This window comes from Triticum dicoccoides, chromosome 1A (genome assembly GCF_002162155.2).
Source record: "Triticum dicoccoides isolate Atlit2015 ecotype Zavitan chromosome 1A, WEW_v2.0, whole genome shotgun sequence".
Lineage (NCBI taxonomy): Eukaryota > Viridiplantae > Streptophyta > Magnoliopsida > Poales > Poaceae > Triticum > Triticum dicoccoides.
This window is the reverse complement of record NC_041380.1, coordinates 479,856,521-479,870,783: the sequence shown is the minus strand read 5'-3', so window position 1 is coordinate 479,870,783 and position 14,263 is coordinate 479,856,521. Positions and strand designations below refer to the sequence as shown.

Below are 14,263 nucleotides of genomic sequence, written 5' to 3'. Positions count from 1 at the left end.
CCCCCGCGCCGCCGCCCCCGCGCCCGCCACCACTGCAGCTCCTCCACACCGCCGCCCCCGCGCCGGAGGAGGAGGACGAGTAGGAGGAGGAGACGGAGGCGGCCGACGCGGAGAAGGAGGCCGTGGAGGACGCGCTGCTGGACCATGTGCAGGCCCTCATCTCCCGCATCGTCGAGTAGGAGGCCAACCCCAACCCGCGCCTCATCCACACCCTCGCCACCATCCGCGTCGTCGAGCAGGAGGCCGGGTAGTCCGCCCATCCCCTCCCTCTCCCCCTTCCACCCAAATGCTCAAATCAAGGGTTGTTAACGGTTTCACTGTATGTTCGCTTTAGTTTGATGGTGATGCATATGTACTTCCCTATTATGTAGTGTTGGTGAATGCTAGTGTTGTTTTTATTGTGTAGTTTATGAAGGTTTTATCTTGGGAGTTTAAACATTCATGGTCATGGTGTTTCTGATATAGCTTACCACTCATGCCAAGTGGTGGTCGTGGTGTTATTGTATCAAGCTTCGGATTTATTAAAGCAAACTGCACTACATAAGTTTGCCACCACAACAGGGTTATTAGTTTTAGGTTTGCATATGAAAAGTGAAAACAATCGTAGTACTCAGTTTTATTTTATTTTTGGACCATGAAACACTTGAGGAGATAGACTGCTATGGTATCAACTATGTTACTGTACCAGCAATAATTGTGCAAGATCGCTGTGGGATGAAGTACAACCATGCAAATTCCTGACAATATTTGTTCATATCTGCAATGTAGGTGGAAAATGAGGGGTTAAAGTCTTCCATTTTTTACTTACACCTAGTGATAGATACTCACCCAAATGATCAGTGAGGGCGAGGAAAAAAAGGCCCGGTTTTCAGAATCATGGATTTTTTTAATGTTTTGACTGAGTTTTTTTAGATTTTTTAACAAGTTTAATCAAGTTAATATCATGACAAGTATGCCAGGAGAACCGATCATATATGAGATACTAAACATACAAGTTCGTGATGGGGAATAAAACTAGCATATCTACCACCATTTGCATATGAAGCACAACAAGTATCAATGGCCACCACTATTCTATGACTAATCTGACACCAATCATAAAGCTGCACTTAAGTATTGCTTATTATTCTTTCCTGAGATAAATAGTAATAAAAATGTGCTTGGTAGCTGCTGCACTTGTAGCCACGAGACAAAGTCTCATTTTCCTCTGCTATCCATAAGGTCTCAATTTTGACTGCAAAGATAAAAGGAGTTTTTTTGTACTAGTATTTGACCCATGTACTCAAGGCATGAGTTACTCCTTTCACTTAAGGCAGTTTTTGAAAATGGGATGCAGAAGCAGATATTCAACAGCTTGGTTAGGCCATAATTAAATTAACTTAAATGGGCATGGAATTGCAAATACTACATGGTACTGACTCACCTGTGAGAATGACCTAAGCCATCATGATGAGGAAAGAGTACGCTTAACTCTGAATCCTCGACATGTTCAGTGTGCTATCATTATCATTAATCATGCCCAGGTTAAAAGACAACAACAATATGCCCAGGTTAAAAGACAATATGTCTGTTTTTTTGGCAGTAATAATAGCCTTGTCACTACCTACAGTAGAACATCATACTTTGTTAGCCTTTTCTTGTCACTATCTAATCTGCACTATTAGACAAGAGCAAGATGCAGGTTAACCTAGCTAGCCTTATACTACAAGCACAAGTTAATTTTACTCCTCCCTAATTAACAGTACTCCTAAATGACAGATATAACTACTCCTGAATGACCAATACTACTGGAGGAGTACTCCTTAACTGAAAAGATATAAGTTAATTAAAGGAAAAGGCTTTAGTTTATTTTTATTAACAAAAAATGTTTTAGTTAATTAAAGGAAACGTTTTGAATTTATTCTAATTAATAGAAAAATGTTTCAGTCAAAATTACAGTTAAAGCAGATAAGAGAATGCTCCTACTGCACTTGCTACAGAGTCTGTAGGGGGGACTACTCAAGTAGTGCAAGCAAGCAAAATTGCAAGCTACTGCTGCTGCAAGCAAATTCGGTTAAAGCTTCCTTGGTTAACATTCTGGTTGTAGTCCTGCTTCTTATTCTTGCTACTGCTGCTGTTGTTATTCTGCTGTTGTTGTGTTGTTATCTGCTGCTGCTGGTTTCTTCTTGCTGCTGCTATACTTGCTGCTGCTGTACTTGCTGCTAAGGTTGTAGAAATCTGTGGAGTTGGCACTTTACATAAGGTTGTAGATCATTGTAGTGTCCTAATGTCTAAGGCTGTTGCATTGGAGGTTCATCTTGCAAACATATCAGAACTTGCAAACATTTTATTACTTGTTGCATTGGAGGTTCATCTTGTCTTGAGGCAAACAAATCAGCATTGGAGGCTCATCTTTATTACATATGAGAACTTGCAAACAAATCTGTGAAAGACTTGTAAAGTTGCTGGGTTTTGTCTCCGACCATTGTGTCGTGATGAATTTGCTGGTACCCCAAGAGGCCCTTGAGTTTGCGGGAATGTCGATTAACTTCCATTCCGGCAAATTCGGGTACTCCATATGTCCTATTTTTAGCAAAGGTCATGCTGAAATTTTCCGTGAATTTTAGCATGACTTTGCTAAAAATAGGACATATGGGGTACTTGCGACTAATGCATGGGCCGAGGTATCTTAGTACTTAGTTAAGTAGGATCAACTGCCCCGCCATTCTTGCTGCATTAAACCATAGGTGGCAATAGAGCCAAGTGATTAGGCCCAACTTAGAATTCTCCTTAGCATCGATAAACCCTAGATGATAAACCCAACATAGGTGGAAATAGAGCCAAGTGATTAGTGCCAAGTGATTAGGCCCAACCTAGGGTGCCTCGGCATCGATAAACCCTAAATGATGAAAACTTAACTTGGCTTCTATAGGGTGCCTCGGTGTCGATGAGAACCTAAATGATGTACGCTTAGGCTTTTAGGGTGCCTCGGCGTCGACAAACCCTAAATGATAAAAGCTTAGCTGTTAGGATGCCTCGGTGTCGACAAACCCTAAATGATGAGACCATGATCTTGTTCCTTGACAAAAACCAACTTTTTGACCAAACTTTTTTCCTATTTAGAGTGAAACATGGCCCACAATGATGAGGCTGGCGGTTTGGGCGGCAAGCAATTCTGGGAGCTGTCCCAGGAGTTGGAGGAAGAACCTCACCGCTATGAGGACGCCGCGGAAGACACCGATCCTGACTACACAACCCCTAGTGGCATCGGGGATGACACCACTGATGATGGCGGCACACGCATAGATGGCAGCCAAACGAAGAGGCAACGGAAGGACCGGCGCCCGAACGTGCTCGGCACCGTTAGGGAAGAATTTACTGAAGTGAACTCCGACGGGCATCCGACGGCGCCCAAACACGTAGTCAAGGGGTACTCGGTTCATCTCGGGTGCATTCTCCCGGAGAACCGCCTCGATCAACACCGAGAACCTAAGGCATAAGGACCGATGGAATTTGCGCAGCCTCCTCTTCACGAAGCTGCACGAACGATACAAGTTCCCCGCTGAGTTCGCAAACACACGCCTCTCGGGGAATAAAGTGAACGGTGCCGCCCTCACGAGGATGAGCACGGCCCTGTCTACTTGGAAAAGCACGGTGAAGGCAATGATTGACAAAGGTGATAGTTATGAGAAGATCAAGGCGAAATATCCTTTGATTAGCGAAGATGACTACAAGGAGTTCAAGATCAAGTGCAAGAGCCCTGCAACCTCCGAATCAAGTCAGTGGGGGAAAGAAATGCGGCAGTTGAACTTAGGGTCCACCAACTCGGTCCCGGCGGTTACAGAGTGGCGGAGCCTATATGGGACAAGGAGGACGCGGAGCGTGTCGAGCAAGGCCTACCGCCCCAGAGCTCCCCTTTCGACACCCCTTTGAATAGGGCGTTGAACGTAATGAAAAACAAGGATAAGCTCAGTAAGCCAACGTCAGCTGGTCATGTGGCAAGGCTTGTCCACAAAATGGTCATCATATTATACTGCTGGTGGGCGAAAGGAGAAAAAGACCAGCTCGGAAAGCCAGTTGCCCGAGGTTGAAGCACTCAAGGCGCAAGTGGCGCGGATTCTGGAGATGGTCCAAGAGCAAGTGAAACAACAACTGGGATCGATGCTCACCAGCATTGTGCCTACCTTGATTCATGGGATAACGACGTGGATTGCGGGTGGCCAACAGGGGCCGCCCCGATTCCCAGCTTCACGGCCAGCAACTCGCACAATGCGCAGGCGGCGCCATTGGTGTCTCCGGCGGCGGCGATATTGGTGTCTACGGTGGCGGCGCCATTGGTGTCTCCGGTGGCGGCGGTATTGGTGTCTCCGACGCCGGCATTGGAGCTTAATGCAGCCGGGTGTACGCCGGCCGGCACCTCGCCAGCAAGCGGCCCCTCCATCAGTTGAACGCCCGCCGTTGGCGGTGCCTCGACATTAGCCGAGCTCGACGGCATCACGGTAACTAAGCCTCTCAGCCGAGGACTTCATCTCCTTGCCTTTGACCGGGCATCCCTGACGCCCTACATGTTTTCGCAGGGCGCCGCCGATGTCTCTTGCACTCTCCTGCACTTCGTGGGCGACGAGTTGGTGGATGTCGCCAAGGGCAGAATCGTTCAACCAGGGAACCCCGTGTTCGACGGTAATCCAATGCCACCCACAATGTATAGGGTTGAAGTGGTTCGGGTGCTGCCAGGCTGCGACGAGCTGTTACCTCCGATTCGACCCGCTGGGGCCGATGAAGAAGATGAGATGACCCTCAGCGCCTGCGTAAGATGGCCCCTGCTTTGGCTAAAGAGCCAGATTCGTTTGGGGGCGGGGGACACCACCCCACAGACAAGACCGCCAGTCGTGCCGGCGCCAAGCCATGGCAAGAATGCCGCAATGCTACCGGACATGCCGGACATCCCTATGGCACATGATCCGGACATGCATATGGCACAAGATCCGGACGACAACGACAACGGTACATTTACCAACGTCGATAAGTACTTTGCCGAACATGGGTACGATGACGAGTTTTGTGGGCCTCCTTCTCAAGAACCCAACCAAGATGACCGCGATCTAGCTGGTACGTCGGAGAAACCCAGTTGCAACAGGCGTCGTCTGGTGTTCAGTTCTCAAAAGACGCCTCCAGCTGCCGCCTTCACCGAGCCTCAGATAGCTGAGGTGCGAAATATTATCAGCCCCAACACGATCAAGAAGGCGGTCTTTGAGCAGAACTCGGTCCCATTACAACAGATCAAGAAGAAGAGCCGGAAACGGCAGACTAAAAAGGGCGTCGGTGCGAGCCAGCCGGCACCGAGTACGATCCGTGCTCAGGACGGGTCACCTTCACCTAAGGATATCTCGAGGAGGGTGCATGTGGCGGGTAGGGCGATGCTACCGACAAATATGCTCAATGCTGCAACCGGTGCTATGCGGAGTCTGCACAACAGTGTTCTTTCTTTGGAGAAGCAGCGTCTAAGAGAGAATGATGTGGCATACCTGGTTTTCATGGCCAAGGTGCCAGAGGGGAAGGGCTTTGTGGATGGCGACATCGGGGGTACGATCGTCCTGCGGTTTGATGATATCTTTGCTATGTTTAACCTTCATCCACTACACTACAGCTTCGTTCGGCTATTTTCGCTGAGTATGGAGATGCGGATCATTAGAGACAAGACCCCGGACATCGTGATCGTCGACCCCTTCTACATGCGTGCCAAGCTCTTGAGCAGCGCTGGGGACCGCCAAGTCGCGAGTTCACACCTCGAAGACGTCATTCTAGCAAACCCAGATAAGGATAACTTCCTTGTGGCTTACTTTCCCGAGTAAGTCATCCCTTAACCGCGCCGTAACATATGATTTCTTAGATTTTGATCGTTCTTTTTTTCTAACATTCCGTGTTCTGTGCAGTGACACACATTGCACACTCATCCTCTTAAGCCCGAAATATTCCATAGCCACGTATTTCGACCCGAACCGTAACTCCAAGATAGACTACACAAATATCAAGAAAGTTCTTGATGATGTTCTCCCCGGCTACGCCAAATCTGGAGGCACCTTCACTAGGGTAGTTCGTAAGTACGGCAAGCACGTGTTCACCCACAATACGATGTTCTGCTGCGTCAAGCAGCCGCCTAGCGGTCAGAAGGATGCCTACTACGCCCTCCATCACATGCGGGCGATCGTAAGGGACCATCATCACCTTCTGCTACCAAATAATCTCAAAGATTGGGCCGAGAGCTTGTCGGCAATCCAGGACGCGGACATCAAACAAGAATTCTTTCGCATCCAGTCGGAGTTTGCGGATATCATCCTTCAAGATGTCCTTCATACCTCGGGGCAGTTCTACCTCAGATATCAACCGTCCAATAGGGAGATAGACGGGATGCTACAAATGTAGGCTGACAACGCCCGCGATTTCATGACCATCACGACAGACGGCGGCTTCATCCACGCTCCGGTCCCATGAGTCGAGTCGACAGTAGTGATGCTATGTGTAGTTCTGAAACATTGATTGGCTCATGATGTAATTAAACTTTAATGAACTTGTATGTCTCTTTGGTTTGGACAGTCGTTCAACTTAGATGTAATCGATGCTATTTATTAGTAGGACCATGAATTGTGCTATTAATGTCATGTCTTACTTTTCTCTTCCGATCCTTTTGTTGCATACTTATATATTGCTTATGTATGTATTGTCTGTTGTTTGGCTTGTGCATAGAGATGCCATCGTATGTCGTGTACAAGGGTAAGGTTCCCGGAGTCTACGACGACTGGGAGGAGTGTCGGAGACAGGTTCACCATTTCAGCGGTAACAGTTACAAAGGGTACACCACTAGGGCGGAGGCGGAATCTAGATACGCCCGCTATCTAGTGGGAGAGAGGAGGGAGCGTTGGAGGAACTGGATGAAGACCAGTTTCATCGCGATGATGCTCATCGTGATGACCGCAGCTCTCTTCTATGTGATGGTAGTTTAGATGATCGATATCGACTTGTAATGTGAAGACAAACTCGATACTCGCATTCTCGAGACTTGTAATGTTTTATCTTTGTTCGGTCTTTTGAATTCGGACACTAATATGATGAATTGTATTCGGAGACTAATCTTCTATTGTATTCGATGAATCTGCTGTTGCTGTGCTACTGTCTATATTCTGTCGAATAATATATTTTGTAACCTGTGCAAAAATCAAAAAAGTAAAAAAAAACTAATATTCATACTAATGGCGCATCACTACAGAGTGCGCCATTAGTATGCCAAAGTATACTAATGGCGCATCACCAAACAGTGCGCCATTAGTATGCCAAGTATACTAATGGCGCATCCATCCGTAGTGCACCATTAGTGTGCCAAAGCACATGGTTAAATATGGCCCCTGGGAGGCATACTAATGGCGCATGGTGTTATATACTAATGGCGCACTGGGTGGTGCGCCATTAGTATACCAGATACTAATGGCGCACCAGTGGTGCGCCATTAGTAATAAATACTAGTGGCGTGATACTAATGGCGCACCAGTGATGCGCCATTAGTAGGCAAAACTGGTGCGCCATTAGTAGGCCTTTTCCTAGTAGTGTCTCTCCCACTTTAGTCGGATCGGATTCGATGAAAAGGGTCCTTATGAAGGGTAAATAGAAATTGGCATATCACGTTGTGGTTTTGGCGTAGGTAAGAAACGTTCTTGCTAAGAAACCTATAGCAGCCACGCAAAAATTTGCAACAACAATTAGAGGACGTCTAACTTGTTTTTGTAGCATGTGCTGTGTGATGTGATATGGCCAAAAGGATGTGATGAATGATATATGTGATGTATGAGATTGATCATGTTATTGTAATAGGAATCATGACTTGCATGTCGATGAGTATGACAACCGGCAGGAGCCATAGGAGTTGTCTTAATTTATTTATGACCTGCGTGTCAACATAAATGTCATGTAATTAATTTACTTTATTGCTAAACCGTTAGCCATAGTAGTAGAAGTAATAGATGACGAGACAAATTCATGAAGACACGATGATGGAAATCGTGATGATGGAGATCATGGTGTCATGCCGGTGACGATGATGATCATGGCGCCCCGAAGATGGAGATCAAAAGGAGCAAAATGATATTGGCCATATCATGTCACTATTTGATTGCATGTGATGTTTATCATGTTTTACATCTTATTTTCTTAGAACGACGGTAGCTTAAATAAGATGATCCCTCACAATAATTTCAAGAAAGTGTTCCCCCTAACTGTGCACCGTTGCGAAGGTTCGTTGTTTTGAAGCACCGCGTGATGATCGGGTGTGATAGATTCTAACTGTCGAATACAACGGGTTTAAGCCAGATTTACACACGCAATACACTTAGGTTGACTTGACGAGCCTAGCATGTACAGACATGGCCTCGGAACACAGAAGACCGAAAGGTCAAACATGAGTCGTATAGAAGATACAATCAACATGAAGATGTTCACCGATGATGACTAGTCCGTCTCACGTGATGATCGGACACGGCCTAGTTGACTCGAATCATGTATCACTTAGATGACTAGAGGGATGTCTGTCTGAGTGGGAGTTCATTAAATAATTTGATTAGATGAACTTAATTATCATGAACTTAGTCTAAAAACCTTTGCAAAATGTCTTGTAGATCAAATGGCTAATGCTCATGTCAACCTCAACTTTAACGCGTTCCTAGAGAAAACCAAGCTGAAAGATGATGGCAGCAACTATACGGACTGGGTCCGGAACCTCAGGATCATCCTCATAGCTGCCAAGAAAGCATATGTTCTAGAAGCACCGCTAGGTGAAGCACCCATCCCAGAGAACCAAGACGTTATGAACGCTTGGCAGTCGCTTGCTGATGATTACTCCCTCGTTCAGTGTGGCATGCTTTACAGCTTAGAACCGGGGCTCCAAAAGCGTTTTGAGCAACACAGAGCATATGAGATGTTCGAAGAGCTGAAAATGGTTTTCTAAGCTCATGCCCGGGTCGAGAGATATGAAGTCTCCGACAAGTTCTATAGTTGTAAGATGGAGGAAAATGGTTCTGTCAGTGAGCACATACTCAAAATGTCTGGGTTGCACAACCACTTGTCCCAGCTGGACATTAACCTCCCGGACGAGGCGGTCATTGACAGAATCCTTCAGTCGCTCCCACCTAGCTACAAGAGCTTTGTGATGAACTACAATATGCAGGGGATGGTGAAAACTATTCTTGAAGTATTTTCAATGCTGAAATCAGCGGAGGTGGAAATCAAAAAGGAACATCAAGTGTTGATGGTCAATAAAACCACTAGTTTCAAGAAAGGCAAGGGTAAGAAGAACTTCAAGAAGGACGGCAAGGGAGTTGCCGCGGCCGGTAAATCAGTTGCCGGGAAGATGCCAAAGAATGGACCCAAACCTGATACTGAGTGCTTTTATTGCAAGGGAAAGGGACACTAGAAGCAGAACTGCCCCAAATACTTAGCGGACAAGAAGGTCGACAACACTAAAGGTATATGTGATATACAAGTCATTGATGTGTACCTTACCAGTACTCGTAGTAGCTCCTGGGTATTTGATACCGGTGCGGTTGCTCATATTTGTAACTCAAAATAGGAGCTGCGGAATAAGCGGAGACTGGCGGAGGACGAGGTGACGATGCGCGTCGGGAATGGTTCCAAGGTCGATGTGATCGCCGTCGGCACGCTACCTCTACATTTACCTACGGGATTAGTTTTAAACCTCAATAATTGTTATTTAGTGCCAGCTTTGAGCATGAACATTGTATCGGGATCTCATTTAATACGAGATGGCTACTCATTTAAATCCGAGAATAATGGTTGTTCTATTTATATGAGAGATATGTTTTATGGTCATGCCCCGCTGGTCAATGGTTTATTCTTAATGAATCTCGAACGTGGTGTTACACATATTCATAGTGTGAATACCAAAAGATGTAAAATGATAGTCCCACATATCTGTGGCACTGCCGCCTTGGTCACATCGGTGTCAAACGCATGAAGAAGCTCCATACAGATGGACTTTTGGAGTCTCTTGATTTCGAATCATTTGACACGTGCGAACCATGCCTCATGGGTAAAATGACCAAGACTCCGTTCTCCGGAACAATGGATCAAGCAACCAACTTATTGGAAATTATACATACTGATGTGTGTGTTCCAATGAGCGTTGAGGCTCGTGGTGGCTATCATTATGTTCTCACTCTCACCGATGACTTAAGTAGATATGGGTATATCTATTTGATGAAACACAAGTATGAGACCTTTGAAAAGTTCAAGGAATTTCAGAATGAGGTAGAGAATCAACGTGACTGAAAGATAAAATTCTTACGATTAGATCGTGGGGGAGAATATTGAAGTCACGAATTTGGTACGCAGTTAAGGAAATGTGGAATTGTTTCACAACTCACGCCGCCTGGAACACCTCAGCATAAGGTGTGTCCGAACGTCGTAATCGCACTCTATTGGATATGGTGCGATCTATGATGTCACTCACTGATTTACCGCTATCATTTTGGGGATACGCTCTAGAGACAGCTACATTCACTTTAAAAAGGGAACCGCCTAAATCCGTTGAGACAACACCGTATGAATTATGGTTTGGGAAGAAACCTAAGCTGTCGTTTCTAAAAGTTTGGGGATGCGATGCTTATGTCAAGAAACTTCAACCTGAAAAGCTCGAACCCAAGTCGGAAAATGCGTCTTCATAGGATACCCTAAGGAAATCATTGGGTATACCTTCTACCTCAGATCCGAAGGCAAGATCTTTGTTGCCAAGAACGGGTCCTTTCTGGAGAAAGAGTTTCTCTCGAGAGAAGTAAGTGGGAGGAAAGTAGAACTCGATGAAGTACTGCCTCTTGAACCAGAAAGTAGCGCAGCTCAGGAAGATGTTCATGTGGTGCTTGCACCGACTAGAGAGGAAGTTAATGATGATGATCAAAGTACTTCGGATCAAGTTGCTACTGAACTTCGAAGGTCCACAAGGACACGTTCCACACCAGTATGGTATGGCAACCCTTTCCTGGAAATCATGTTGTTAGATAGCGGTGAACCTTTGAGCTATGAAGAAGTAATGGCGGGCCCAGATTCCAACAAATGGCTTGAAGCCATGCAATCCGAGATAGGATCCACGTATGAAAACAAAGTATGGACTTTGACAGACTTGCCCGATGATCGGCGAGCGATAGAGAATAAATGGATCTTTAAGAAGAAGACGGACGCGGATGGTAATGTTACCATCTATAAGGCTTGACTTGTCGCTAAGGGTTATCGACAAGTTCAAGGGGTTAACTAGATGAGACCTTCTCACCCGGAGAGAAGCTGAAGTCCGTCCGAATCATCTTAGCAATTGCCGCATACTATTATTATGAGATATGGCAAATGGACGTCAAAACGGCATTCCTTATCAGCTTTCTTAAGGAAGAATTGTATATGATGCATCCGGAAGGTTTTGTCGATCCTAAGAATGCTAACAAGGTATGCAAGCTCCAGCGCTCCATCTATGGGTTGGTGCAAGCATCTCGGAGTTGGAACATTCGCTTTAATGAAATGATCAAAGCGTTTGGGTTTATGCAGACTTATGGAGAAGCCTGCGTTTACAAGAAAGTGAGTGGGAGCTCTGTAGCATTTCTCATATTATATGTGGATGACATACTTTTGATGGGAAATGATATAGAACCTTTAGATAGTATTAAGGCCTACTTGAATAAGTGAGTGGGAGCTCTGTAGCATTTCTCATATTATATGTGGATGACATACTTTTGATGGGAAATGATATAGAACTTTTAGACAGTATTAAGGCCTACTTGAATAAGTGTTTTTCAATTAAGGACCTTGGAGAAGCTGCTTACATATTAGGCATCAAGATCTATAGAGATAGATCGAGACGCCTCATAGGTCTTTCACAAAGCACATACCTTGATAAGATATTGAAGAAGTTCAATATGGATCAGTCCAAGAAGGGGTTCTTACCTGTGAAATTGAGCTCAGCTCAACGTCCGACCACGACAGAAGATAGAGAAAAGATGAGTGTCGTCCCCTATGCCTCAGCCATAGGGTCTATCATGTATGCCATGCTATGTACCAGACCTGATGTAAACCTTGCCGTGAGTTTGGTAGGAAGGTACCAAAGTAATCCCGACATGGAACACCGGATAGCGGTCAAGAACATCCTGAAGTACCTGAAAAGGACTAATGATATGTTTCTCGTATATGAGGTGATGAGGAGCTCGTCGTAAAGGGTTACGTCGACGCTAGCTTCGACACAGATCTGGATGACTCTAAGTCACAAACCGTATACATGTATATTTTGAATGGTGGGGCAGTAAGCTGGTGAAGTTGCAAGCAAAGCGTCGTGGCGGGATCTACATGTGAAGCGGAGTACATGGCAGCCTCGGAGGCAAGGCATGAAGCAATCTGGATGAAGGAGTTCATCACCGACCTAGGAGTCATACCCAATGCGTCGGGGCCGATCACTCTCTTCTATGACAACACTAGAGCTATTGCCCTTGCCAAGGAGCCCAGGTTTCACAAGAAGACCAGGCACATCAAGCGTCGTTTCAACTCCATTCGTGAAAATGTTCAAGATGGAGACATAGATATTTGCAAAGTACATACGGATCTGAATGTCGCAGATCCGTTGACTAAACCTCTTCCATGAGCAAAACATGATCAGCACCAGAACTCTATGGGTGTTCGATTCATCACAATGTAACTAGATTATTGACTCTAGTGCAAGTGGGAGACTGTTGGAAATATGCCCTAGAGGCAATAATAAAATGATTATTATTATATTTCCTTGTTCATGATAATTGTCTATTATTCATGCTATAATTGTGTTATCCGGAAATCATAATACATGTGTGAATACATAGACCATAACATGTCCCTAGTGAGCCTCTAGTTAACTAGCTCGTTGATCAACAGATAGTCATGGTTTCCTGACTATGGACATTGGATGTCATTGATAACGGGATCACATCATTAGGAGAATGATGTGATGGACAAGACCCAATCCTAAGTATAGCACAAGATCGTGTAGTTCGTTTGCTAGAGCTTTTCCAATGTCAAGTATCATTTCCTTAGACCATGAGATCGTGTAACTCCCGGATGCCGTAGGAGTGCTTTGGGTGTACCAAACGTCACAACATAACTGGGTGACTATAAAGGTATACTACAAGTATCCCCGAAAGTATCTATTAGGTTGACACGGATCGAGACTGGGATTTGTCACTCCGTATGACGGAGAGGTATCTCTGGGCCCACTCGGTAATGCATCATCATAATGAGCTCAATGTGACCAAGTGTTTGGTCACGGGATCATGCATTACGGTATGAGTAAAGTGACTTGCCGGGAACGAGATTGAACAAGGTATTGGGATACCAACGATCGAATCTCGGGCAAGTAACGTACCGATTGACAAAGGGAATTGTATACGGGATTACTTGAATCCTCGACATCGTGGTTCATCCGATGAGATCATCGAGGAGCATGTGGGATCGAACATGGGTATCCAGATCCTGCTGTTGGTTATTGACCGGAGAGTCGTCTCGGTCATGTCTGCGTGTCTCCCGAACTCGTAGGGTCTACACACTTAAGGTTCGGTGATGCTAGGGTTATAGAGATATTAGTATGTGGTAACCCGAAAGTTGTTCGGAGTCCCGGATGAGATCCCGAACGTCACGAGGAGTCCTAGAATGGTCTGGAGGTGAAGAATTGTATATAGGAAGTCCAGTTTCGGCCATCGGGAAAGTTTCGGGGCTCACCGGTATTGTACCGGGACCACCGGAAGGGTCCCGGGGGTCCACCGGGTGGGGCCACCTATCCCGGAGGGCCCCATGGGCTGAAGTGGGAGGGGAACTAGCCCCCGGTGGGCTGGTGCACCCCCCATGGGCCTCCTCCCTGCGCCTAGGGTTGGAAACCCTAGGGGTGGGGGGCGCCCCACCTGCCTTGGGGGGCAAGTCCCCCCTTGGCCGCCGCCCCCCCTTGGATATGGGATCTCCTAGGGCCCGAGCCCTCCTAGGGGCCCTATATATAGTGAAGGGGAGGGAGGGCAGCCGCACCCAAGTCCCTGGCGCCTCCCTCTCCCCTTGTAACACCTCTCCCTCTCGTTGGAGCTTGGCGAAGCCCTGCCGAGATCACCGCTGCTTCCACCACCACGCCATTGTGCTGCTGGATCTCCATCAACCTCTCCTTCCCCTTGCTGGATCAAGAAGGAGGAGACGTCTTCCCCAACCGTACGTGTGTTGAATGCGGAGGTGCCGTCCG

General features: G+C 46.3%; 1 pseudogene; it reads right to left on the bottom strand.

Moving 5' to 3' along the window:
- The window catches only part of LOC119353885, a 24,802-nt pseudogene extending 24,542 nt beyond the window's left edge, over positions 1–260 (bottom strand).
- Positions 261–14,263: the final 14,003 nt, after the last annotated feature.